Genomic DNA, 25,054 nt, shown 5'->3' on the forward strand with positions numbered 1-25,054 from the left:
TGAGGCATCAGTCTAATATGAAATTACTCCCGTGTTTTTATTGTAATGGCCAATTAAGGATCAGCACCTCAGAAACCTCATGTAGCAGTTTTCCATGAAATAAACATCGACCTTGAAAATGTGCCCCTTCTGAAATCCTAATGCTGATGTATTCTGAAAGGGTCAGCCCATCACCATGGTGCTGGCAGGAGTGAGTTGTGTTTGGCTGCTGAGAGCCGATACATCCTCCGTGCCAAAGATTAGTTGTGAGCAGGGAAGTTGCTAGGGGACAGGGGTAAACACAAATGCTCCCTGCTTTCCTTACAGTTCTGCTTCAAAGTCATGCAGCGCGCTCATGAATGTGCCCAATGCTCCTCTTCCCTCCTTTAACAACATGTGGTACATGGGGTAAGGAGTCATATTGTGTTCTTTTGGGTCTTTTTAAAACAAATTTTTATTTAACCTCTGCTTTGACCCAGCACGTAAGTGTGTTGCCCAGATATGCTCCATTTCAGTTTATTTAACCAGAATGTTTGCTTACTCAGTGACCACTGGAGGGGAACTACTGCTCTTATTAATTCCACAATGGGTATTTGTTGCTTCTTGTTTTCTGACATTTTCTTTATGACCCTAATTGCAGAGTTCTTGTTTGCAGATAATAAATGCACGTGTCTATTTGCTCAGGTATTATGCAATTGATCTCCAGCTATTAATTAAAGATCTAGACTCAGTGTCTCTGAACCTGCCTCCGGATATTTGTCCTTATTGTGTCATACCGTGGGTGCACAAACAGGGAAACCACTCACAGCACTGCATGCACGCTGCTCATTCTCTTTAATTACAAAGCCTGAATTCTGGAGCTTGCAAAGAAGGAATTATACAGAGCAAAGAATATTTTTCTGATGGGATTTTTATTCTTCCTTCTTTCCCTGGGCTGCCAGCATTTCTCCCAAGATGCTGACCTGCAAGCATAATGAGATGTTTGTGGTGTTCTCAGCATTACAGACCAAAAGGGTTTGTTTTTTTCCTTTATTGTTGCTGCTGTTAATAGCAGGAGAAAATTCATTTGACGTTATGAAGAAGATTTCATGGGTGAAAAGAGAAATCTTTTTTTCTTGGTTGCTTTTTCCTCCCAAGAGCCCATTTAGGCAAATACGTTATATGATCCCGTGAACAAATTGTTACTTTTCCAGACTGGGCTGTTTTCTGTGTAAACACTTTAATGTAGCAGTGTACAAGAACAGCACTTTCAATCCAAAACTCATCAAAAATAGACCTTCCAGAACATTTGGAACTTGTTAGGCTCCAGAAGGAAAAACGGAAGGAGAAACTGTGAAAAAAAACCTTTTCACCTTCTAACTGCTCTCTTTTTATATATTTCTTAATGTTCTAAAAATCCTACCACAGTGCCGTGAAGCTTTTCAAAGCTCAGAACAGCATGGGTCCCCAAATATAGCAAAGGCGCAGCTGAGAGAGGCAGAAATTGTTTTCAGTCAATTTGGTAAGAAGTCATTACACTTGAAAAGTTAATGAGCTTGGGAAGCCAGAATTTGGTACCTACCTCTTTTATGCACTTCCTGTTCCCCTTAGGAAAATCACCCAGCCTCTTTGTGACTCAGTTTCCTCGCCGCCAAATGAGAATAGCAACACTTTCTGACCTCACAGGGAGTGCATCTGAGAAACGTTTGGGTACCTAGAGGGAAGGAGCTCAAAAAGTAGATATTTTTAGCACCAGCAGATGCAGCGGGTGCACCTCACTGCAGAAAATTTCCAGGTGAAGAGTCTTCTACTAGAAAAATACTGATTCAATGACACCAAAATGTTTGGGGAAAATAAGGATTTTTTTTAATATATTAAAAAATCGCAGTGGATTTTGCTTTAGAGATACAGAGATTACAGTTGAAAATTATTTTATCCGTTAAAAAAAAAACAACGGTCATGACAGTGTTGATTTTATCACAGCCAAGTTCTTCAGTGTTTGCACATTTGATGTTTCTACAACTTCTCTTTTGAAGTACTGCTTCACAGGAAAAGAAAAGAAAGCTTAGCATTTTTTCTTCTAGCCCTTGAGAAAAAAAGAAAAGGGCCATCACTAACTTCCAAAAAGAAAAGACTGAAGTTTTGGTTCTTATCTCTCTCAGTAGTCACAGCCACCCAAGGATGTGCGGGAGCATTATCTGTATAGAAGCTAAAATCCCTGGGAGTGCTGTCAGCAATCCGCAGTGAGCGCATGTCAAAATAAGAGATTAGAATTGCTGCTTTGGTTGCAAGCTCAAAACACTCTTCTTCTCTTTCTTTCTTTTCTTTTAATATTATTTTCTATTTCCATTCCCCAAACAAATTAAATCTTTTGCCTCCAGAGCTGCAGTGTTACAGCTATCATCTCTTTATGAATTTGAGTTATGAATTGTGGGCATCTCTGCCTGCTTCTTCTTATATTAAAATGGGCTGCTGGAACCTCACTGTTCCATACTAAGAAGATATGCAATCCTTGTGATACAGTATCATAACATTTTGGCATCATTTCATCCTGCGTAAGACACTATGAGAACATTGGCATAATCTTTTGGCTTCACAGGCTTGGCTGCCTCAGGCTCAGCTTCTGAAGGTTTAAAAACTTTTATCCCAGTTCAGATAATATTGCCAAAACTTGGGTTGTCGTCTATAGAAAATAATTGCTTGTCCAAGTCTTTACAGTCTCTGTGCTAGTTTAATAACAAGTAATTAGTTGAATAAGTCCAATTAATGCCTTTGTACAGATCTGAGATTGGAGTAGGACTGTAGGTCAAGTTTCATTTTAAAATCCATTAGAATTTCTATCACTCCGTACACACCCAGGGCAAAGCTATTATGGGCTTTCCCATTAACACGTATGATTCATTATTTGGACTTGGAGCCCAGATCTAACAACGTATGTATTTAAATCCCTAAAGCCTATCTAGAACAGTAGCATTCACTGTGATCAGGAGTTCCTTTTTCCAGCTTTCTCTGACAGATGTGCTAGACTCAGGGATACCTGTGAATGACGGCGGAAAAAAAAATTACAGCACATTTGTGCATGTGGAACAGCGCTTTGAAACAATACATGTGAATTTTACATTAGATGGTAATTCAGAAAAGAACCATGAAGATTCAGTGGGTAAACCTCCCCACTGCATCCACACCTAACCAGTGCTCCATTTTTTAACAAGCTGTACTTTGGTTTCATGCATTCTAATGGGTGACTCTTGCTCCTTGCTTTGACAAAACTCACTTCAGCTCTAGGCTCATGCTTTGTCAGTGCACAAGCAGGGAGAGCAGCTTGTATAGCTTTCTCACTGAAAAGCAGCATTTGCTTTTGAGATTAACGGGCTGAGCTAGGAAAATTTCACAGCCCTCCAGACAAAATGTTGTCAAGCCATTATAAGTACAAAAGGTTGTGTGTTTGTTTTGCAAGCCAGCTCATTTACTGAGTGTCATTAGGAGCTCAAACACCTCCCTGTTGTGATGTTCTCATTATTAAATTATAGAGGGTATCACAGTAATTTGAGATGTGGACTTTAAGTGTTATTCCTATCCTCTCTCACTCCACTTGATGGTCAGAGCTATCTATTCTTGTCACGCACAGATTTCCTCTGAAGTGGCTTTTCTATGAATGGTTGGATTAATTGCTGTCTACCTTGAACCACTCTTATGTCTATTCCGATATTAAAAAGAAGTTGAAATTTGATTGTTTTTATTTCATTGGCACTCTGCACAGAGTTAAGAGTCATAATCCCCATGGGATTAGTCCTCACTACGTCAGATGCAGATTCTGAAAATTGTGAGATGACAATAATAGTGAGAATGATAATCTTATGTCCCATTTCAAGCTACAGAGATTCAATACATTACCATCATTGTGATTTGAATACAATAAGAATATCTTTTACGACTTCAAGGCCGGTATGAAACAGAAATGTTATACAATGTAGTGTAAAGAAAAATAAGATCAGAAGATTAGCTCTAACTGTCACAACAAAAGTTCATTCAGCCCAAATCCAGCATCTTCAGAAAGCAAAGGTACAGAGATATTCTTCTCCTGTTACTTCCTCCCAGCTTTCACAACTAAGTGATACGAGGACTTTCTGGTCCAGAAAAGATAACTGGACTCTTAAGAGTTATTGACGGACTCAGCCTGCCAAAAATGTGACAGTCTTTTAAACTCCTTTTTGCTTCTGGCCCCACAACTCCTTACAGCTGTACCTCCCAGAGTTTGCTGACATGTTTTGTGAGCAAACGTGTCAAACACGTTCATTGCTGTTTTGAAGATTGCTGCCTGCAGAGTTTAGAAATCATCCCTTGATTCTTATGCTGAACAAAGAGAAACACAGTTTATGTAAGGTAAACTGACAGCAATCATCTCAGTGGGTTATTATTGTTTGTGATGCATAATTTAAGAGCCAGATTTTCCAACAATTTATGGATGCAATTATACATCTAATTTGCACAGTTATTGCAGACACATATAATATCAGTTACTTGCATGTTCAGCTGGGCTAATGTAGGGCTGGAACAGCCCTGAATGATCCTTTTGTACATTTTTCCAGGGGATTATGCTACATTTAGCATAATCTCTTCTAACAACAGTAAGTCAACTCACTAATAGCTTCACACCAGATGCAAACCACATTATTTTTCAAGGAACAAACATCCATTATTGTCAATGGACATTGTGTTATAGAAGAAATCTTCTGACTTTGGAGCTTAGCAGAAATGCATACTGATTAAACAAAAATTAAACAGTCTGGAAAGACCAAGACATTCCTTTTAAAGTGTAGGTCACAGCATAGGTGCAACACCTGACTTTTTTGTTGGGGTTTTCAAGCTGACTCACTGCAATATACAGATTGCATATACAAATCGTGCATATATATGTATGTTCAACAAGTTTTTACACAGCAAGGGCTTTGACAAATTGCTTTAGAGACCACAGCCTCAGAAGTATGCAAAAGGCCACAGTGCTGGACAGGCTTGTAAAACCTTTCTTGTCACGCACAACAAAGTAAAAAGAAGTGTTGCAATTTGGGCTTTAATCCTGCACAAAGCCAAGCCAGTAATGGGGCCATATATATATATATGTATATATATATATGTCCACAAAAATTCAGCCATTGAATCATTTTCAGGAAGATGCTTCAGGAATTCAAGTTGAACTCAGCTGAGCCCTTAGCTTTGCCTACTGATCCATCATAGAGTAGGAAATAAGGGACTTCGGAAAGGAATGGTCCCTCGATTGCTGAAGATAACAAATTGACCTAGTGGCATAAATAAAAGAAGAAACAAATAGAAAAGAGCAATTATAACACTATGGTGATTCATCTTGTTGGTTAGACATACTTACTTACACAGATCAGCTGAACTGAACTCTTCATAAAAGAGACCAAACTGAAGTCTCTCCATTTTACTGTGTATTACACTATGTTATGGGGAGAGCCACATGAGTGTAAATCATCTACAAGAGTTTTTGTATAGCTTCATTGTGGTAACAGAACGATCACATCATGCAATAAGATATAAATGACTCACTTCATGGTAAGATAAATCCTGGAAGAAATGGAAGCTTTACAAACTTGAGCCATTCGTTCACATTCACTTTGACTTTGTGGTCTTTAAAACCTTTAAAATAACTTTGAAGTGAGGTTATTTATAAAGGAAAACTACAAACAAATTAAGTTAAATTTACAAGGTAATACACAATGGATATACAAATATTTGACCTGAATGGATGTTTGACAAATGTAATTCAAATAACGGATGAACAGTATGGTACAAAAGGACATCGTCACGATTATGGAGCTTAAAAATAAGACTATTTTTTCCAAGCTTGTCTGCCTTCAAAGGTATTTAAAACCTGATTCTCCTCCAGCATGTATTAGTGTCAATCAAAATCTGCTCAGGTCAATGGATTTACACAATTGCAAAATTAGTATAAGTGAGAGGACAATCAGAGCTTTTGTATGCTACAAAAATCTCTCTTAATAGCAACAGCAGCAGAGAAGGAGGTAGGAGGTCCCTTTCCAAGACAGGCAGTGTAGACAAACAAGAAAAACCTGCTGAGCTTGTAAATGAGGACTTGTAGGAGGAGCTGTAGCATTAATTTAGCCATTAATTCACTCCTTAAAAATTTCCTTTCCTATCTTACACTTCAAGTGATATTTAGCAGGATTTGGGTTACAAATTTAATGTTACGTTGCAAAGATGTGTTTCCATCATGACACAAGGAAGAAGCTAGAGCTTTAAAATTTCATGCTTGTATGGCAGCAGTGCTTCTTGGGTTGTTTCTTGTGAAGCTGTGACAAAGTGCCCCTCCACTCTTGAGCCCCATTCTTGTCTGCCAAATCACAGCCTGCCTTCTGCAGAGTGCAGCCATGACTCCACCACTGAAGGCCTTGCTTGCCAGATGCATCTGGTTGCTATGTGTGATGGATCCAGAGAAGTGTGCCCTCAGGTAACATATTCTCAGCTCTAGACTCATGTTACAGGGTTGCCCCCACTTCACATACATTTCACATGCAGGCACATTTTTGCAACAGGACATCCTTATTCTGTAACTGAAAAAGAGAATCATCGGGATTTCACCAACTCATAGTTAAATGTTCAAGCATGTTGGTTCTCTCCTATCACAATGACCAGTTTTAGCAGACAATGCAGGTTGGTTCAGTGCGTAAAAAGCAGTGATGGAAAGAGAAGGTGAAGACATTCATAAAGCCTTTCTTTTATGTGACCTTGGCTTGTAGATGTATCAGAAGTGGACAAATCTTGCAGTGGGTAACATTCCCAAGTCACGGAAGCCTCTAATAATTGGCACTAACAATTAGGTCTTTGTTGGAAAACCTAATAGAATCAAAGGAAAAAAAAAGAAAAAAAAAAAAAAGAAAAAAAAAAGAAAAAGAAAAAGAAAAGCAGAAATTCAGGAGAATTAGCTTATACTTTTTGGAGATGGATTTTCCCAGACAACAGAGGGTAAGTGTTTAGAGAAGGAGGATGACTTAAGAAATGCTTAATTAACTTTAAACTAGCTTATACCATCATTTCTATAGAAAAGAGATTGTTCTTGCATCAGTAGATATTTAAAGCTTGTCAGGAAGAGAGGGAAAAATACTTATGGAGACAAAACTTTTGTTGATATAACTTACTTAAAACCACTGGGACTTTGCCAGGAGATTAAGCCACAAATAATTTACCCAGAGAATATGAAGTCAACAAGCTTTAGAACTGTGGGAACAGCAAGTGCTGAATAAGTCACAAAGTTATAGAAAGATCAGAATGTTACAAATAAACACAGATCAGGCTTTCAAATGATGACATTGGAAGGGCTTCCTTGAAATCCAGGTCCTTCTGTCACTTTGAGACTCTGAAGCAGAATGGCATTTGGGCAGTTTATTCTCCTTTTGGGGCTCACATTGCAGTATCTGTTCTATGCACTGTTTTAGGGGAGCAGAACTCTGTGTGATGTGAAAGTCACTTTCCAACTACTGGAAAAAAACCAAATAGGTTTTCCTATAGGAGATAGAGCATAGATGTGTGTGGAGGACAAGCAATAGCAGAGCAGTCCTGCCTAAGGGAATCTTCTTTCTTCTGGCAGAGTATCTTTGCCAGCCCAGAACTGCCCTGGAGATAAATGTGCCCAGACTCTCTCTGTAACAGAGCCTGTACTGTTTTTATGATTGGCTCTGGAGAAAAACAAGAGTTGCAGAAGACATAACCATTGACATAACCATAGTGCAATGGCACAACCATTGCTCTCAGCAGGACACCCTTTGTCCTCACCCCCATGGACTTGTATGATCATGAAACTGAAAACAGATCAAGTCGTGCTGTGATTTTCAGTAACCACCAATATTAAAACCTGAGTTTTTGCCTAACTATAGCAGGTGATTGCTTTTTTCCCCTTCACTTCTAAGAGGCAATAGAAAGAAAATGTAGAATTCTCTGAGTTTAATTGTTATTCAGATTTCATTCCCTTCAAAGCTCTTCCAGGCTGTCCATCTTAGTTCAATAGGGTACTGACACCTTTTACCATCTCCTGGTCTTGCTGCCAAACAGCAATAGGTAAGTTTGGAAACATCACCTCAGCTGTAAGACAGTTTCTTCTTTCATTTTTTAGCTTCTTGAGGTTTTAGAGAGGAATCCCACTTCCAGACAGCTCATAAAGTAATTTGTGACACAGGATGTCCCAGTTACTATATAGGAATGTTGAAAGCATTTTATTTTCTCCTCTTTGATTTTTATTGTTTGAACTCCTGGTCCTTTGTGAGTAATTACACCATTTGCTTTATGTCTTGCTTTTATAATGACTAAAACAAAAATATATATGTGCAAGCAAATGGAATTATATTACTAAGTGATTAACAATGAACAATTAGGATTAATTAAGGCAATTATTTTAATAAATAAGAATTAGTAAAATACATCCATAAACAAAACTATGGAACATATTAAGTTTGGCTGATGCAGGCTAAAGGAGTAGAGTTGTGACAGTTGGGAACAGAGGCAAGGAGACAGAGGTGATTAAACAGAAATACCCATTTATGTGTAAAAGATTTAATTAGGGGTAAGGCAGAAGGGACATATATGGGCTATCATGCCACTTGCAAGGGTAATTTATTTGATCTGTTTCCACTAGAGATTCATGCAGAGTCATTCATATTTAACCTTCTTATTTTTTTACCATGGTACAAAGTCAGAAAGGCATTAAGCTGTCTAATAAGCAAGGGAAAAATTATTCTTTTCCATCACTTTTTAGCAGCTCAGTTTTGAGAGCTGATCATGGCACCAAGATTAGAATTTATTCTTGAGGCTCAGATCTAGAAATTAAATTAAAGCTTTTCTAACCAAGCTTTGCACCAACAGCACTGAAACACTTTGACATTTCTGAATGAATTCATGCCAGTGTTCATTAAGGAAGTTTTTTGCTGTGTGGAGTTCTGGATGAGCTGAAACAACTTATCTTGTGCTGTTACATAGTGCCCCAGATCTCCTGAATTTCCACATCACCACAGTACATTGGGTTGCCATGCTGAAGGGTGGTTCTGCTCATGTTGCACCACAAGTGAGAGTCTTCCATGGGTTAATCTGGGTTAATATGTATGGTCTATTACTAGCCATTGTTAACCTTTGGCAAATTAAACATCAACAGAAAGATGCTAATAAAGCTGTAAAGGCAAAGAAGTAAACTTCAAGCTTTGATATGCTAGATAGTGCCAACAGTTTTCTTTCTATAATAAAGTGTTCCAGTAGCCTGGGGTTCTCAAAGCAGAATCAAATCTCAGTAAATTATTGCTATAAAGTTTATAATAAGAATGAATATAAGGGAAAGTATATGGAAAAAATCTAAGAGAAATTATAAAGAAACATACACTGAATGAAATTCTCAGGAATTTTGGGAAGACATTATAGTACCAAGATATGGTCTGTCTAGTCACATGATATCAGTCAGTAAATAGTGTTTACTCTTATATAAAATGCAGTTAGTTCTCTTTTGATTAGATGTGTTGGCAGTATAAAAATGTCACACTCTCCCTTCCTGCAGAACTCAGCTGCTGATTCAGCATTTGTTTGCTGCTGGGAAGAACTTCAAGTCTCAACCGACGCTCGTAAAACAACTCGGCTCCAGTAAATCATACTGCCTTTTTGTGGATGTTGATGGTCAATAGAATGACATGAGTATACACACAGCTGAGAAACCTGAGCCCCCAGCAGAGATGTTCTCCATCTGCACATTGTTGTACTTGAGCTCCTTGTCCACTCCTCTGGCTGTGATTGAGGAACAACCTAACAACATGGTTAAGGACTTTCCTGAATTAGTGCCTAGATTCCTGCGTTTATGCAGTTAAATTTTTGGATACTAGCAAGATCTTCACCAGTCTGTAATCAAGTGTGCATCAAGGACAGAAAGAATTGGGCAGGATAGAGACCAGAATAATGTATCCAGTGTTCCTTGCTCAACCTGAATGTCTCCAGGTACTTAACTTCAGATCAATCTTAGGGAGCTAATAGGAACACAGTTCTTGTTTTGATTCCCTATCTCTGGAGAACATCAAATTGATATTTATCTCTCTCTCAGGAGAAACAGAATTAAAAGCACCTCAATTCATAAATATCTTGCTCAGTTCTCTTCCAAGTCTCCTAAAAATCCAGAGAGGAAGGTGTGCTCCCACTTTGCAACTGCTTCAGCAAGCCCAGGCCCCACAGTTCACCTGCATCTTTAAGCCATTGACGACGGCAGTTACACAGAGGGGTGACGGTTCCTGCTTCCTCTGCTTCTGGAACAGAGCCCCTTATTCTGTTCTTGATCATGTTATGACCATTTGATCACACGCCACTGGCCTCTGTAACCAGGCTCTTGCCTCACTTTCTTTCCACCAATAAAGAGGTTCCTGTCACTGTGTTACTCTGCTGTGTGAAGCTTTGGAGGAATGAGAAGGTGTAAAGGGAAGAAGGATGTCCTGAAGTTTGCTGTTTGGATTTGGCTCTGTGTTGTATTTCACTATGTAAGCAAACATATTCACGGTTTTCTCTTCAGGTTTTCAGGCAGAGCAGTTCAACAGGCAATTTCCTGTACTAAGTAGTGTTATAATTAGGATTGCCACTGGAATGAAACCCAGTGCTCCCATATTATTGTATTACACCATGTTAGCATTTAATTGTTACATCTGAGAGACTCACGCCCACATTTTGAGTGGGTAACTTCTCATACCCTGCTTTTTTACATCCTGGCTTTAAATTCCCTTGATTGTTCCTCTGTAAATGTGTTTATGTTCACATGTGTAATGGTAGAGGACAACAGCAAATTATGACAGCCTCTTGTGATTATTTGTTATCTGTACAAAGGCATTCATACATACATCCAAATCTTGGTTCAAGTGGAACAAGAGTAACAAGAGAAAATGTTTGGATTTCATGATAAAAGGACTCATGAATCTTCAAATCCAGCTGTGCCACTGCAGGAATCCTCTTAAGTTTTGCTCAGAAATATCTATCAAATGAACTTGCCTGAGAACCACACCAAGTTTAAGGGATCAGACTTTCTGCTCCCACTCTGATGAAAAGTCACTTTGACATTGGTTGTACTATTCCTGGCCACTGTATTATTCACACATTATTTGTTTGGTCTTTAGGCTTGCAGAATAAAAAGGGGATGCTGGAGAGAATAAAATAACAGCCTGCAAACTATGGGAATGACGTGTCTTAGGAGCTGCTTGTCTGCATATCATTTCTGGTTGTAGGCGAGAGCCACTCAAGTTCATTAAGAGTGAACGGAAGTCCTTCAGCCCCAGATTCCTGTCATTTCATTTGAAGAGGAGGCCTCTGGCATGTAACCAGATATCTTCCGGGTTTTTCGGCTTGCTGATCTTTGCCTTCAGACTTCTGGCCAGTATTAATTTACATAGGCCTGAAACAAGCGTGGCGCTATCCGTCTTCTTGAGTTACATGCAAGGAACACCAATAAACTTCCTGATGTAACTAATGAAGGAAATTGGGAAGGAAGGAACAGTCTATCAATTATCAATTGGATAAAAGTTGCAGGAATTGGGCAAATTAAAGTATATGAAGCAAGTACTTCAATACTAACAGCTGAGACTCAAGAGGAAACTTTGAGCTCCTGTGCATTTCAACATACCAAGCATAAATGCGTTTACAGTGTGGTAGCAAAAGGGGAAAAGAAGAATAGAGATGGAGAGCACCATTTCATAAAGAAATAAAGAAAATGTTTTTGTTTTTTTTTTTCTTTTGCAAGTATTCTGGTACCTAATTTACTCTGATCCCCAGTTAAATGAAAATTCAAAGGTCATTCTGTGTAGTTTTTGTTGATTCCTGTAAGGACAATATCTACATATTTCAGTACTGAATCAGACTCTAGGAAGGAGCCTGAAAAAGAAACTGGAACATCATTGAAGAAGACAAAGCCACTCAACTGGGACATTCTGTTGCTGATGCTCTATCACCATCTTCTCATCAACTCTTCTTTTACATGCGGCTAAATCTGTTCCATTTTGAAAGATAAAATCTTTGGAATCTCAAACACATTTATGAAGTTCTCCTTACGGTCTCCAATATGTATTTATTATCCTTTGTGCAACCCATTTCTGCTTGTTTCCTAATCAGGAATAATAGCAATAATAATAGTAGTAATAATAGCAATTGTGTTTCCTAATGAATGAATAAGTTCTCCTTTCATATCCGGCTCTCATGTTAATCCATAATATAAAAAAGACAGAGAAAGAAAGAAATCAGGAGAGCAAAACCACATGTTTTGCCTGCCAGACAGTCCCACAACACACTTCTGTGAGGTCACGGGTTAGAAAAAAAACAGAGGGGAAAAAAGCCTAAAAATGTGACACACCCTTACTCAGCTACTCCTTAAGCGCATGCCTCAAACTGAGCATGTTTAAGTCCATTTCTGGAAGACAGGCTGAGCAGAGGGATTTCCTTCACTGATGAGCTACTTAATGATTTGCTCTTTTCAGCTGTGGGAGTCGGAATCGGAAAAGTTGTTGATTGTTCAGCCACCTTTTCCAAAGCAAGGAAAACACTGTTTATAAGAAACTTCAAAAGCCCCTGTCACAGATATCAAGTCTCTGTATTGTATGCCTTTGCCAAGTTGAATTAGGTTATTTCACTTGGTATTAAGTTTGACAAGCAAAGAGCCTATGAAAACCAGAATCCAAACTGGGTGTTCCTCCCACCACTGACTCAATTTTTTGGTGTTAAAATTCCTACAGTAGCTCTGTTCTTCACGCTCAGCTTATATTTCTGTCTCTATTTATCTTGTCTGGAAGTGTACCTCATTATGTCCTAGACATCTTCTAATATTCAGATTCTTGTGAACAACACAAGTAGACTTTGTTTTGGCTAGCAAACCGGTCTTACCACATGCGGATGTCTCTGTGGTCTTTGGTTTCTATTTACCTCAACAGATTATAAATTCTATTATCATGCTAATTTGTAGGTCCACTGAGTATATCAGACTTGTGGGCTCCTCAGTGCTATAAAAATACCCTTCTGCTAAATAGTTTCCTGGCAGCGGCAACAACAAATCAATTTGGGTATTAACAGCCTTCCATAATTAAGAAAAGTACTAATAACACGTTGCATTTTAAAAGAGCAGGACAGTCTCGCTGTGGACAGACTGAGCACAAGAGATCTTGTTCCATACTACTTATACAAGAAGAGCTTCCACTAACTTGCTTTGACTGCGTACTGAAAACAGGATCAGGTCTTTGAGACATGCAGTGGTCTAAACTGCAATGAACTATTCAAGCAGACATAATACAGCACTTTGCTGAATAAACATACTTTAATTGCAGAATGACACTTCCGTGAATGTGGTGGTTTGCACATAACCCCTACAAAATATTCAACTTGTAAAACGGGCACCCACAAAGGATAACAATTTAAACATTGTCTAGTTCGCTTTTATTCTGTGGTTTTTAAGTGGAATATTTTGACAAATAATTGCCTTCATCTTGGACACAATATTCCATAAATATACATGAAAATGTTTGTGCTTCTCTTTCTCCTCTGATGCCTGGTCCTCTCTCACCAGAAGTGTGTACGTAGCCTAGTTGAAATACAGGTCTAATTTATTCTGACTTCGGTTTCTGTGTAGCATAGGCATATAGGCACTTATGCTAATAAGTGTTGGAGATGCTGCTCTATAATACTTTCACATTATCCAGCTTCCCAACACCTTCTAACATGCCAAAATCCTTACAGCACTCTCAAAATCTTTAGAGGAAGCTCTCAGCTGTTCTCTGACTATAGAGAGCATCCTTTCTCTAGCTTCCCACGGTGACACTTTTCCAGCCTCCTGTTTCCCAGTTAGCATTAGTTGTATCCAGACTAGGAGCTCTGATAGAGTGCAACATGAAATGGCCCGTAGCTGAAGGTGAACTGACCTGTATTCTGACAGTATCCCTAAGGAAGAAGAAATGGAAACCTCAGCAGCACAAGAATCAGTATCAACAAATAAACTGCATTTACTCTAGTTTTGAATGAGACTCCAACTTTCTTTTTGGTGATAAGATAACCATTTCTAGAAGAATAAGAAATTGACCCTTTATTGAGAAGGAACCACCAGTGAAACCTTTCCTAAACTACTTAATAAAGAATGGCCTGTCAACCACAAGCAACAAAAAATAAGATGGGGCAATTCCGACTGCACTCATTACCTTCCTATCAGCTTTGTCTTCTCCTTGGCTCAGTAAGATTTAGTTTGATGATTTTACAGGTTCTTGCTGTTCCCGTACCTGTCAGCTTTCTGACTAGAAAGGGCAAGTCCTCATCATTGCCAGCAGGCAAACTCAGAAGGATTATAAGTATTACAAGATCTGAACATTGGCCAAAATGTTTCCAAAAGCCAGCCATTGCTATGTATTTCCCGTCATCATCTCACTAAATTGACATTCCCTAACTGCAGTTTAACACTGTTATTTCAGCATTTGTACTTCTGGTTTAGGTGGTAAGAATGACTGAAACAGCATTTCAATGTGTTTTTCAACAGATTAAAATATGAATCTGCAGTAAAATCTTTCCTAATCATTCCATTAAGAAGTGTTATTTCCCCTTCTGTGATAATTGCCTTAGTCTTTAAGAGGAGTCCCTGGCATGACATGATTCCTGTGTTCTCAGAGGCAGGCAATGATAAAGAGAGAGATTGGAGGGCTGGTAGAGTGGCATGTGGAAGTGACATCCCCTTTATCTTTACAGTCCCATTTATACTTGCAGCCCAGGAGAGCCATTTCTACTAGGCTGGGATTAAACAGCCCATGAGAACCTTAACTCATCCTACGTACCAATGGCTGCCAGGGGTCCAAAATGAGCACTGGGGTGGTGTAGAGGTGTCTTTTTGTCCCTGCTGTGCAATCACTCTGGCTTGATGCTGTTGGATGGCACATCTTAGTAGTGCAATCTGGCAACTGCCTTAGAGCCAAGCTGGCACCAGGCAACTGCATTGCATCACAAAACCCAAAATAAGAGACCTTTACTTACCACAAAGGGGGAACTGGAGGAGAAACACTGTAGTAGAAATCCCATGCAAGTAAAAGCCTGCAGTTTTATAACAAAGCAGTAGGTCAGCATGTGTAAATTTAACTGTCACAGTCCCATACAATTTAATCAGTCCACATAAAAAGTCTGAGAATGCCGCTTTATTGACTACTCAGTAAATGCAGTGTGCATTACAGGAGAGAGTCTTGTCTTACATCCTGGGGATAATGTCACTGGTTTGGGATTCATAAATGAGGTCTGTACAGGAAGAGGGGATTATGCTGGCAATGCGAGAATTCACCACAAGGAATATTTACAAGCTATAAATCCAGTTGTTAATTTCAGGTTATCAAAACCAATCACTGTATCTCAGTTCTCAAACAACATCTGATCGTCATCATCATCACACCAGTAATCAGCCACTGCAGAATGAACATGCAGTGAAGCAGAATTTCCTTAACTGCATTGCGCTCGTTTCCTTCACTAAACATTGAATTGCTACCTCAATTAACAAGACATTTCTTCCTTAAGCTGGAGTGGGGGTAGGAGGGGGAGAGTTCCTCAAGATGGCCATGGAAATATATGCACCGCTTGCAGGAAGCAGAAATGTGTTTGCAATTTGCAACAGGAGGGAAAATAAAAGGCTGAAAAGAGAGATTGATTCCAGTTTTCAGACTATTAAATCAATGTCAACTTATCAAATCCTTGTATTTCCTGGAATGAGAACAAAGGTAACTTAAATGAATATCCTTCCAGATTTGTGATCTGTTTACAGTTATACTGTGCACTTATTAACAGTATGACTATTCAACCACAATTAGAAAGACTACCATGTTGGGGTTTTTTTTAATTTCATGTGTAAATTTTGTACTTAGAAAAAAGTGATAAACAAAAATCAATCTCTATGGGAGCTGTTCAGACAAGTACACTTCAGACTTTACTACCAACAGCTGTACTGAAATGTTTATACAACCACAATGTATCAGTTGCCAGCTGTTCTAATCTCACACACCCTATACAGCTCATGCAGTGCCTCGCAAGTTGTTCAGTAGTACCATCTCCCAGGCATCAGTTCTGAGACTGACTTTTATGTTCTATTTATCTATCTGTCTGTCATCACTGTGATTCCATTGTCTTCAGATGGAGTTGTGATCAGTTTACTCAGATATGACAGCAGAGCATAACCCATAAAGCCCTGTGATGGGGAAAGACCTATTGAGTTGCAAAGACTGGTGTTTTTTCCTACATCAAAAATTTGCAAACCATTACAATTAAAAAGGAAGGAAAAAAAACAAAAACCTTATAAAGATCTTTTATAACACAAGACATCTACACTTTGGATCTGCTCCATTCTAAGTAGTGGCAGTGATACAGCTAGATACAGCCTCTGATCTTTCTTTCACTTCCTTCTCACTCAGTCTTCTTTTCTACATTCACATAAATCAGCTATCATCGTCTCAAGTGAGAGGATCTACATGCATCCTTGGGGTTAGTAATCAACAGTGCTCTTGAGCTGTCGTCTTGTGAAAGATTGACTGAGTTGAATAAACAGGTTGATCCTAACATGGAGATTATCATTGAAAATCAGCTGTCAGAAGCCTTACTTCATTTATTATGACCTCACATCACAAAAAGCAACAGGAATCCTTCTTGAAATCCCAGGATAGTTCTGACGTAATTCCACCAATTATGAAGATATTTTGATCAATGGATATGAGTGTTCCATTTACAATGAAGTCAAGAATGGTATGTCTTCACCGGTGTCCAACAAATCATTGCATCTTATTTGTTCTTCTCAATTTCTTCTCTGTGGAATAGGACCCAACAGATTGGATTTGGAGTTCTATGGAGCTGGTGAAAGAGATTCCACTGGGTTTCGGGTGAAAGTCTTCACTTCTGGCTTTCCCACTGTCCTATGCTCTTCATGTTTTGCTTCCCTTAAGATGTCTGACAAACAAGTTTCACAAAACAAAAGAGAAAAATGAGACATCTATATCTCTCAAGCTTTACATTTTTATATCGTCCTTCACTTTCAAGAAACCCATGAAATGCTGAAAACCTGATGCATTTGCCTTACTTATTTGTTTGTTTGTTTGTTTGTTTCCTCAGAACTACCCTGTTCCTATTTCAAACTTCTAAGGAACTATGAAAAAAAATAAAACTCTAAATAATATCACTGCTGGGCATGAATGATTCATCTGTTTCATTCAATTGAAGTTCAGAAGCTCAATTGAATTTCAGATTCATTTAGTCTACTTGTGGCTGGAGATCTGCAAATCAGAGGTGAAGTGCAAAAAAGATAGGAGTAGAGTTATAGTCTTCTACATCAAATTAATAGATTGTACTCAGATAAGAGTAATAGATTATTTTATCCAAGCATTATGCATGTGAATAATTGTATGATCTTTCACAAAGAAGTCTAAAAAAAAGGACAGAAAATGCTTCTGAAACTTTGGAATGCCTCTGGAATTGTTCTGATCTCAAAGTCTTGCAGGGAAACAAATTTAAAGAAACTGAAAAGATCACAGTCGCTCATTTAGAGAGAAGATTAGCAGGAGAGGTACAGGAAAGTGTCTGAAAACATTCATAGTTACATTTGGACAACCCAGTGTTTCCTCTCTGTTCAGTACCTGAGAAAACCCCAGGCAATACACAAGTGCAGGACCATTAAAAGAGATCTTTACTTGGGCAGGTTTTAAGCTTTTGTCCTCAGTAATATGTGACGCAAAAAGAACTGTCTGTCTAGGTGGCAAGAACATCAGATTTAAGTGAATGGGAATCAAGCAGAGAATGGACAGGTGCAAACATGCTGTGCCTGAATGCAGAAGTCAGCCTCCAACCATTGGGAGGTGGATGAGTCTTTCTGGAGAAGGAGGTTTCTCAGTGGCTGCCTCCACTTCTGTGTTTTTCCTGCTCTCCTCTGAAGCAGATTGGAATGCTGTGATTATGGAGGAGTTCGATTCTTTACAGACTGCTGTTATTTCTGCAGAATCCTGAAGCGCATGGCGTGCTACAGACAACAGTGGTGCCTTTTGTGTATGACAAAACATGCTGAGGACATGGATGAACAGCCATGAGGAAGTTGGAGGACAAGTTTTGCAGCCTGCTGATAAAGGAATTTCTCGAGAAGTGATGATTCAGGCTTCACAAGAATTGCCCTAATTGTACAGAGATGCCCATCCGTCTGTTTCTCTGCCTGTGTACAGCAAATGGGACAGGAAGGGACAGTTATACCATGGGATCAGCTCCTGCCTCCCCATGACTGCTCCACCCCATGTGCTGTTCTGAGAAGGTACCAGCCATTAGAGACAGGGACAGATCAGCAGGTGATGTTGCTTCTATTTGTTTTTCCTTTTTTCTTTTTTAATGCTTTATTTTTGGTTCTCATGGGATTTGATTCACGTGGCTTGAAGGCAGGTGCTGTCAGCCACCTGAAAATGAAATTAAATCATACAGAAATTGGGACGAGAGGTCTTTCATCATGTTGACTTGTACCTGGTACATGACAGCTGGATGATCTTAGTGGGCTTCTTCAACCTTAATGATTCTATGGTTCTGTGATCAGAGAGGAGATGTGCCAGCAGGAGCTCCAGCTGCCCTTTCTCTCTGGTCTGTTTGCATATGTTGCACCCCTGATAGCTGAGGAGAAAGAAGAGAGCAAGGCAGAGGACTATGTGAATTCAGATGGCCCATGGGGGTGGAGAGGGAAGGGAAACGAAAGAATATTTAAAATAAACAAATTTACATCCCAGGAAGAGCTCTTCCCAAGAATCTGTGTAGAACTGCCTGCAATAGGTTAATCAGCATAATTGTCTCTAATTAGAGTCCAGAGGCACAGCACAAACATAGCTGCTTCACAGAGAATTTGGGTAGAGGGATGGGGAGGGAAAAAAGAAAAAGCTTCCAATGCTCTGCTAATGACAATCATAACTCTCTGCACAGCCAGGGAGTCTTCGACTCTAATTAGAACCATTCTTGCCGAAATGGAAGGTGACATGATTTGTGAAAAAGACACCCTCAGCATGTAATTTTCTATGTAACAAATCTAGAAAGATGGATGCTCTTTGATCTCAATTCTCCTGTTATTGCTGTTCACACTGGGAAGGGCGCTTTAATGAAACAATCTCAAGGTAATTTACCGCCTTTGAAGTCCTGAAATGTGCTGCCAACAAAATTTCTGGTTTAGTGGAGGCTGCTGCAGCAGTCACTCAGGGTTGCTTAATGGAGCACCAAAACTGGAACATCAAGACATCAAAGGTGAAGGTGCCATGTGATTAATAAACTGAGCTATTCATTTGTTTCTGCCTCAGAGGCAATCTGACAATTTATTGTCACTAGCTAATTTACACTTTGTGAGTACTTGCTCTTGATAGTTGCGCTGCCTATACAACAAGATAAGTAATGTTTACATGAAGAGAGGAGGAGAAAAGGCCCTTTTTAAATTTGAGGAAAGGAAGGGGAAAGGAGGAGCATTTTGGAATCCATTGTGGGAGCAGATCAGACTGAGGAACTTTAGAGAACAGAAGTTCGACCAGAGAGACCCATTTCTGCATTATTCTCTCCCCTCCTGCTGCCTCCTTGGACCATCTCCTTGTTTATATGTTGTTGCCAGGAAACAAATCCCAATTAAAAGTGGATTACAAGGCAATGAAACAACATTATTGTGAGTGAAAAGTTACACCAATGCATTTCTGTTTGATTTGATGGCTAAGCCAAGGGTTTCAATGATACTGGGCTAGAGAAGGTGGGTCATACAAATCTCTGCTGATGTCTGGAGTGGCAGCCAGTCTGGTTTTTGAGGAGATGGTGTTGAGCCTTTCTTCAGATTAAAAACTATGCCATTCATTGCCGACTGAAAATGCCCAGACATTGGGTCCACTGCCTTGAGAAAGCCTGCAGTGAAATGGAGCTGCACAGAAAAAAAAAAAAAAGAAAAAAAAAGTGGGAAAAAGATGCTTTCAGAGAGAAAGTAAGAGCCTATTTGAGATAATGTAGACTGATTGCTTTTGATTCTGCCTCCTCTCCTAATGAGCCACACCTCTCTTTCTAAACAGTTGAAAGCAATGGGCTTGTAGATTCATCTACACTCTCCTATTCTCATGCAGTACCAAGTGGAAGACAAAATATTTGTGTAAGAGTTCTGGGAGTGTAATTAGGATGTGGAGTTTGATAACACTGCCTGCAACAAGGAGGCGTTTGGGGGAACATGAAGTGGGAAGGCCTGAAGAACAGGGAGACATGGGATCGGTACCTCCTAGATTAGATCTGCAGTTGAACTCTCACTCCCTGTTCCTGAAAGATGCCCTTTCCCAGGTATGCCACTGCAGCAGGAGGGCAGCTGACTGCCAATCTGCCTTGCTCTAGGGCAGAGAAACAAGGGGCATCCGGTGGAAGGCACTGAACATCCTTATCCAGCCTGGGATGTTAGAGTCTTCCAAAACCTCAGGCTACAGGGAGGTCATACACAAGGAATTTGCTCTGATGCGTGTGAAATAGCTAATAAGTAGGACACTTTTCATGAAATTTATATCCTACATCAGCCTTTCAGTCCTCCCCCAGGAACTGGAATGGTCAGATCCAAATTCAGTTTTGATTTTGCAAAATTATGTTGGAAATCTCAGGTCAAAAAAAAAAACCCAGGTTCTTACTAAGGTATGATCCTGAACATGCTGTTTTGTTGTGTTTTGAGCCTCTCTTGTGACACAAGCCCACATCCCCACAGCAGCTCATTTTCCAGAGCAACCACATGCTGCTGTCTGTAGAGCATAAGAACTGTACAATGATGCATCCACAGGGATGCTGCCTAATGCTTGCACCCAGGTCAGATAAATATCCCACAGTCCTTGAATACATAACATCGTGCCTGAAAACATTGTACCTTGGCTTGCTGCAGCAGCATGAGACAAGGCATCTGAGGATATCCTCCCACACCCAGGTCTGGAGCACAGAGGAGCAAGACAAACGGGTTATACAGGCAGAGTAAGGTGGTCTTGAATTTATAGCAAAAAATAATGTGCCAAACCAGTTTATTGGAAGATCTCCATATGCCAGGAGAGGATGTCACAACTACTAGCCAATATTAACCACATTACGTGTGGGCACAAAATATATTTAGAGTCAACCTTTTCATGAACTGGTTACAAGCTTGGTTCACAGTGGAAGTGTGGGCTATTTTTGGTCCTTAGAATGAGGCTAGAGATATGAGAGCTGCCTCTGATGGTGTGTTGCTTTTCAGCTCTGGGTGGAAGGGGATGTTCAAAGGTATGTAAAACTAAGGAACAATAATAAAGAAATAAACTAAGGAACTGCTATCAAGCCTGGGAGAGATATTGTTTCATGAGCTGTTGAAGCTGGAGGCAGTGCTTTGGTTCTGGTTTTTGAACCCCTGACAAACTGCCTTCTCTAAACACCACTGTGCAAAGAACCCAGAGGAATCACAAACTCCAGCAAGGCAGAAAGGACTGGTTATATTTTTCTTTTTCATTCTTTTTTTCTTCCTTCTTTTTTTTTTTTTTTTTTTTTTTTTAAGAGGAAAAGGCTGCTCATTTCTTTGCTCCATGGGGGTTAACATGTAGCATCCTGGCTCCTGTCACTAAGAAGCATGATAAGACTTCAAAGAGTACAGTGCAGGGCAGATACAGGCAGGCAACAAGAATGGGGCTAATAAGTAGCCTGTAAAAAAAAAAAAAAAAAAAAAAAAAAAAAAAAAAAAAAAGAAGAAAAAAAAACCAAAACAACAAAACAAACCACCAAATAGAAAAGAAACTCTAACGAGCCACCCAGATCATATATGATATGATCATTTTCCATCTTAAATAGCCTCTTTTATTAGCAGGTTTAGAGGACCCCAGACAGCGGCAAAATATTATCTGAGGTCCATAGCCATGGGCATAGAGCAAGGAAAGTGAATTTGAAGACCTAGCTACATCTGGAGTTTATCAGCTCTTTTCCTGGCTAGTATTACAGTAAACAATTATCTGTAGATCAGGAGACAGCAGGGACTTTAAAGACCCAAATTACAGAGAAAGGGAGAGAGAGAAGGAGAATACAAGAGATAAAAAGGAGTCTATGCATCTTATCGTACTAATGAAATCAACCTGACAATCACTGCAGGCTGCAAGGGTATTACACTGTCTGGTATTAAATGAGCAGTTACAGCACAGGCTCCTGTATCAAACAGCAAATAGACACGAAAGAGAAGAAAAATGTACCGCTAGGTCAAGGCGAGTGATTTATAGGGAGCAGTTAGACAGATGGTCAGTTTTAAGCCCTCCTCAAGCGAGCTGTCAGGATAACAACATATTCAAATGCTTCGATTAGCATTTCAAGGGACAGGGAATGTTCTGCCACTCAGAAAACCTGGGTGAGCCCTAAAATGCAATTAATGAGGAAACAGCAATTGCCCGCAGCTGTTATTCTGTTTATGTGCAGAGGAGCAATCACCTGTTGCAAATGCAGCAATAATCCAGCCTGTTCTGTGGACACATTTGACTAATTTTTACTGTTTCGAACTGTGATGCTTTGCTCTCCTTGAACTTGCTTTAAAAGGCAGCTCTTCCAGTGAGTGGTAGTAGCCTGAGCCACATTTGGTCCCTAAAGGCTGTTATCCAAAGCACAGTGTTCCTCAATGGAACAGATGCAATGAGAGCTGTTAACTCCTGCTGTATTTTTATAAGGGCCTGGTGGAAACATTACCAGTTCTTATAAATTTCCTTTTCTTGTTTTTCTTTTTCATCCACACAGTTTCAAGATCTTTTAAGATGGAGATAACAGCCAACCAATTCCACAACTGGAAAAAGACATGTGATACCCACACTGGGTTTTGGGACCAGCTCTGAAACACTGCTGTTCAGAGATCCTTCTGAGGCACAGTGGGAATGGTGATCTCTGTATTATTTGTGATTAAATATGGCTTTACGGTCCCTTACTGCTACTGTATAAACTGTGTAAGGAGTCAGACTTTTATAAATATTGAAGCATGCCACTGGTCCAGAGGAAAGGAAAAAACGAGGTATCTACATGAATACTTACCAACCTCTGAAAAGGAGGGATATTTTGCTAAGAATCACCTCCCAGAACTTGTGCTTGGCATTCTTTGCAACTCTAGACAAGTTTAAAGAACAAGAAAAAGTTGGGAAGAAGACATTTTAAGCAACTTGTATGGAAAGCTAAAGTAAGCAAATTCTAGATCTAGAAAGGTGATCTTCTAAAGTACCCTCTATTCTAGATGAGGGAACAGAAAACGACTTTGGAAGCAGAACAGTACAAGTCATTAGCCAGAAGTTTGTACTGAGCTTTAAAAAAAATAATAATTTGAATCTGAGAGTTATTCTTTCCTCTTGTCTGTTTTTCTAGACTAAGATGGATCTCGATGGCTTTGGGAAGATAGCAAAGGTTGATGTCTGATGTCTTCCCCATCGCACCAGACTGGAGTGCAGTCCCCAGCAAGTGCTGAAGGCAGAGCAGTGCTCAGAGGTGTCCCTTGGGTGTAGGACAATTTGCTGAAGATGCTCAGGCCTATTTGGACCATGGAGCTGACAAATCTCAGGCCTGTTGTGGTACTTTGAGCAGCTCTTTTCCAGTACTTTTCCACTGATCCTCTGCCTAGACATATAGTTCTGATTTTGGCTGAGTCATGGTAAGGTGTCATCTCGATCCCTCTACAAGGTTTTCACATATCAATGTTTTGTTTGAAGGGGAAGGGAAAGAAAGAAGCAAGTGACAAAGGACATTTAATCAATATTACTCGGGATATTTACATTCACACCTAAAGATGAGCAACATGATGTATTTTCTTTCCTGATCATATGGCTAAAAACCCTTTATGCAATTGGTACAACTTGCTGTTTAAAAAGGAATAATAACACACTAAGGCCTCTTAATGGGTGCGAATTACCTGAAGAACAAATGGTAAGATTCTCTGGTTATACTACTGGCTAACCTGTATTACTGTGGAGAATGGATTCCCCTGAGCTCAGTGGACTTCCTTCAGGATAAGGAGAGTTGAAATATGTGATATCTGTCCTTCCATCATGGGGCAGAATGGATCGTGGGGATGCATGTACTTGATGCAGCGAGACAGCACTGGGCAAGGCAGGGACACGGGAGAAGAGCAAGTGGGTGGAATCCTAGAATACATTTGCTTTGGAGCAGGTTTGTTTTGATAGAGCTGGCCCTGACTGCTTGGCCAAACTTCCTGGACTGGCTTCTCACTCCATTTAAATCACAGAGAAAGTAAGCTCATTCATTTTGTTGGGACTGGGTCTATTAATAGCATCTGAGGACTGCATCCAGTGTTAATGATGATGTAAGAGCGTGAGACAGATATATCAGAAAGTTCTTTTTCCAGGCTTGTTTTTTTTTTGTTTTTTTTTTTAAGTGCTCAACTGAATAGAACTCTTAAATGACGATCAATAGTTAGTAAACAAGGGCTGTTTTGTCTTACATGGCAGAATGTTAGAAGTTATTTTGTGCATTAGACAGCACCTGAATAAGTTATTTAGTCAGCTAGTCAGGTCTCAAAAGGAAAAGATCTGCAAATGTTCTCTCCCTCTCCCTCCTCTCTCCCCCCCTTAATGGTTTCCATCTCTATCTCCTTATTTTTCCTGAGGCAGTTATCAGTGCATTTTTTTCAGATTTCCCAGGCAGATACATTATCTTGTGATACAGCCCATGGTTGTGAATGTCACAGCTTGCTGTTTGACATGATGTCTCCCTAAGAAGAGGCACTACCCTGGGGGGCAGGGGTGTGGTGAAGTGACTGTACCTTCCTCAGCACTCATACTTAAATAAAATAGCTTAAAAATATCTACACTGTATCCTCTACTAAGCATCTTACCACAAGCTTAAATGAAAGGCAGCCTAGCTCTTCCTTGTTCTTCATTGTTGTCTTTTATAGCACATCTATCAGGAGTAACACATCGTCTGCCATTGGTCCTTTTTGTTAGTAAAAGTCTACCTAGCTTGTTCCAAAGGCCACAAAGAGTTATTTTGTTTTGTTTTCCATTGATTACCGCCAAGTTTGGATTGTTCTTCTAAAGAGAATTGATGCTGGGGTCAATTC

The 25,054-nt window shown here is 39.7% G+C and overlaps 1 long non-coding RNA gene across 1 annotated transcript; it reads left to right on the forward strand.

The window, feature by feature from the left end:
- Positions 1 to 273: 273 nt before the first annotated feature.
- LOC116654060 (uncharacterized) lies at positions 274 to 13,998 on the forward strand. The gene is made up of 2 exons (XR_004308928.2): positions 274 to 387; positions 9,533 to 13,998. It is a non-coding gene; the product is annotated as an uncharacterized LOC116654060 (long non-coding RNA).
- The last annotated feature ends 11,056 nt before the right edge of the window (positions 13,999 to 25,054 follow it).

The sequence above is a fragment of the Coturnix japonica genome, chromosome 18 (assembly GCF_054131305.1).
Source record: "Coturnix japonica strain WE chromosome 18, WE-NBRP24, whole genome shotgun sequence".
Taxonomy (NCBI): Eukaryota; Metazoa; Chordata; class Aves; order Galliformes; family Phasianidae; genus Coturnix; species Coturnix japonica.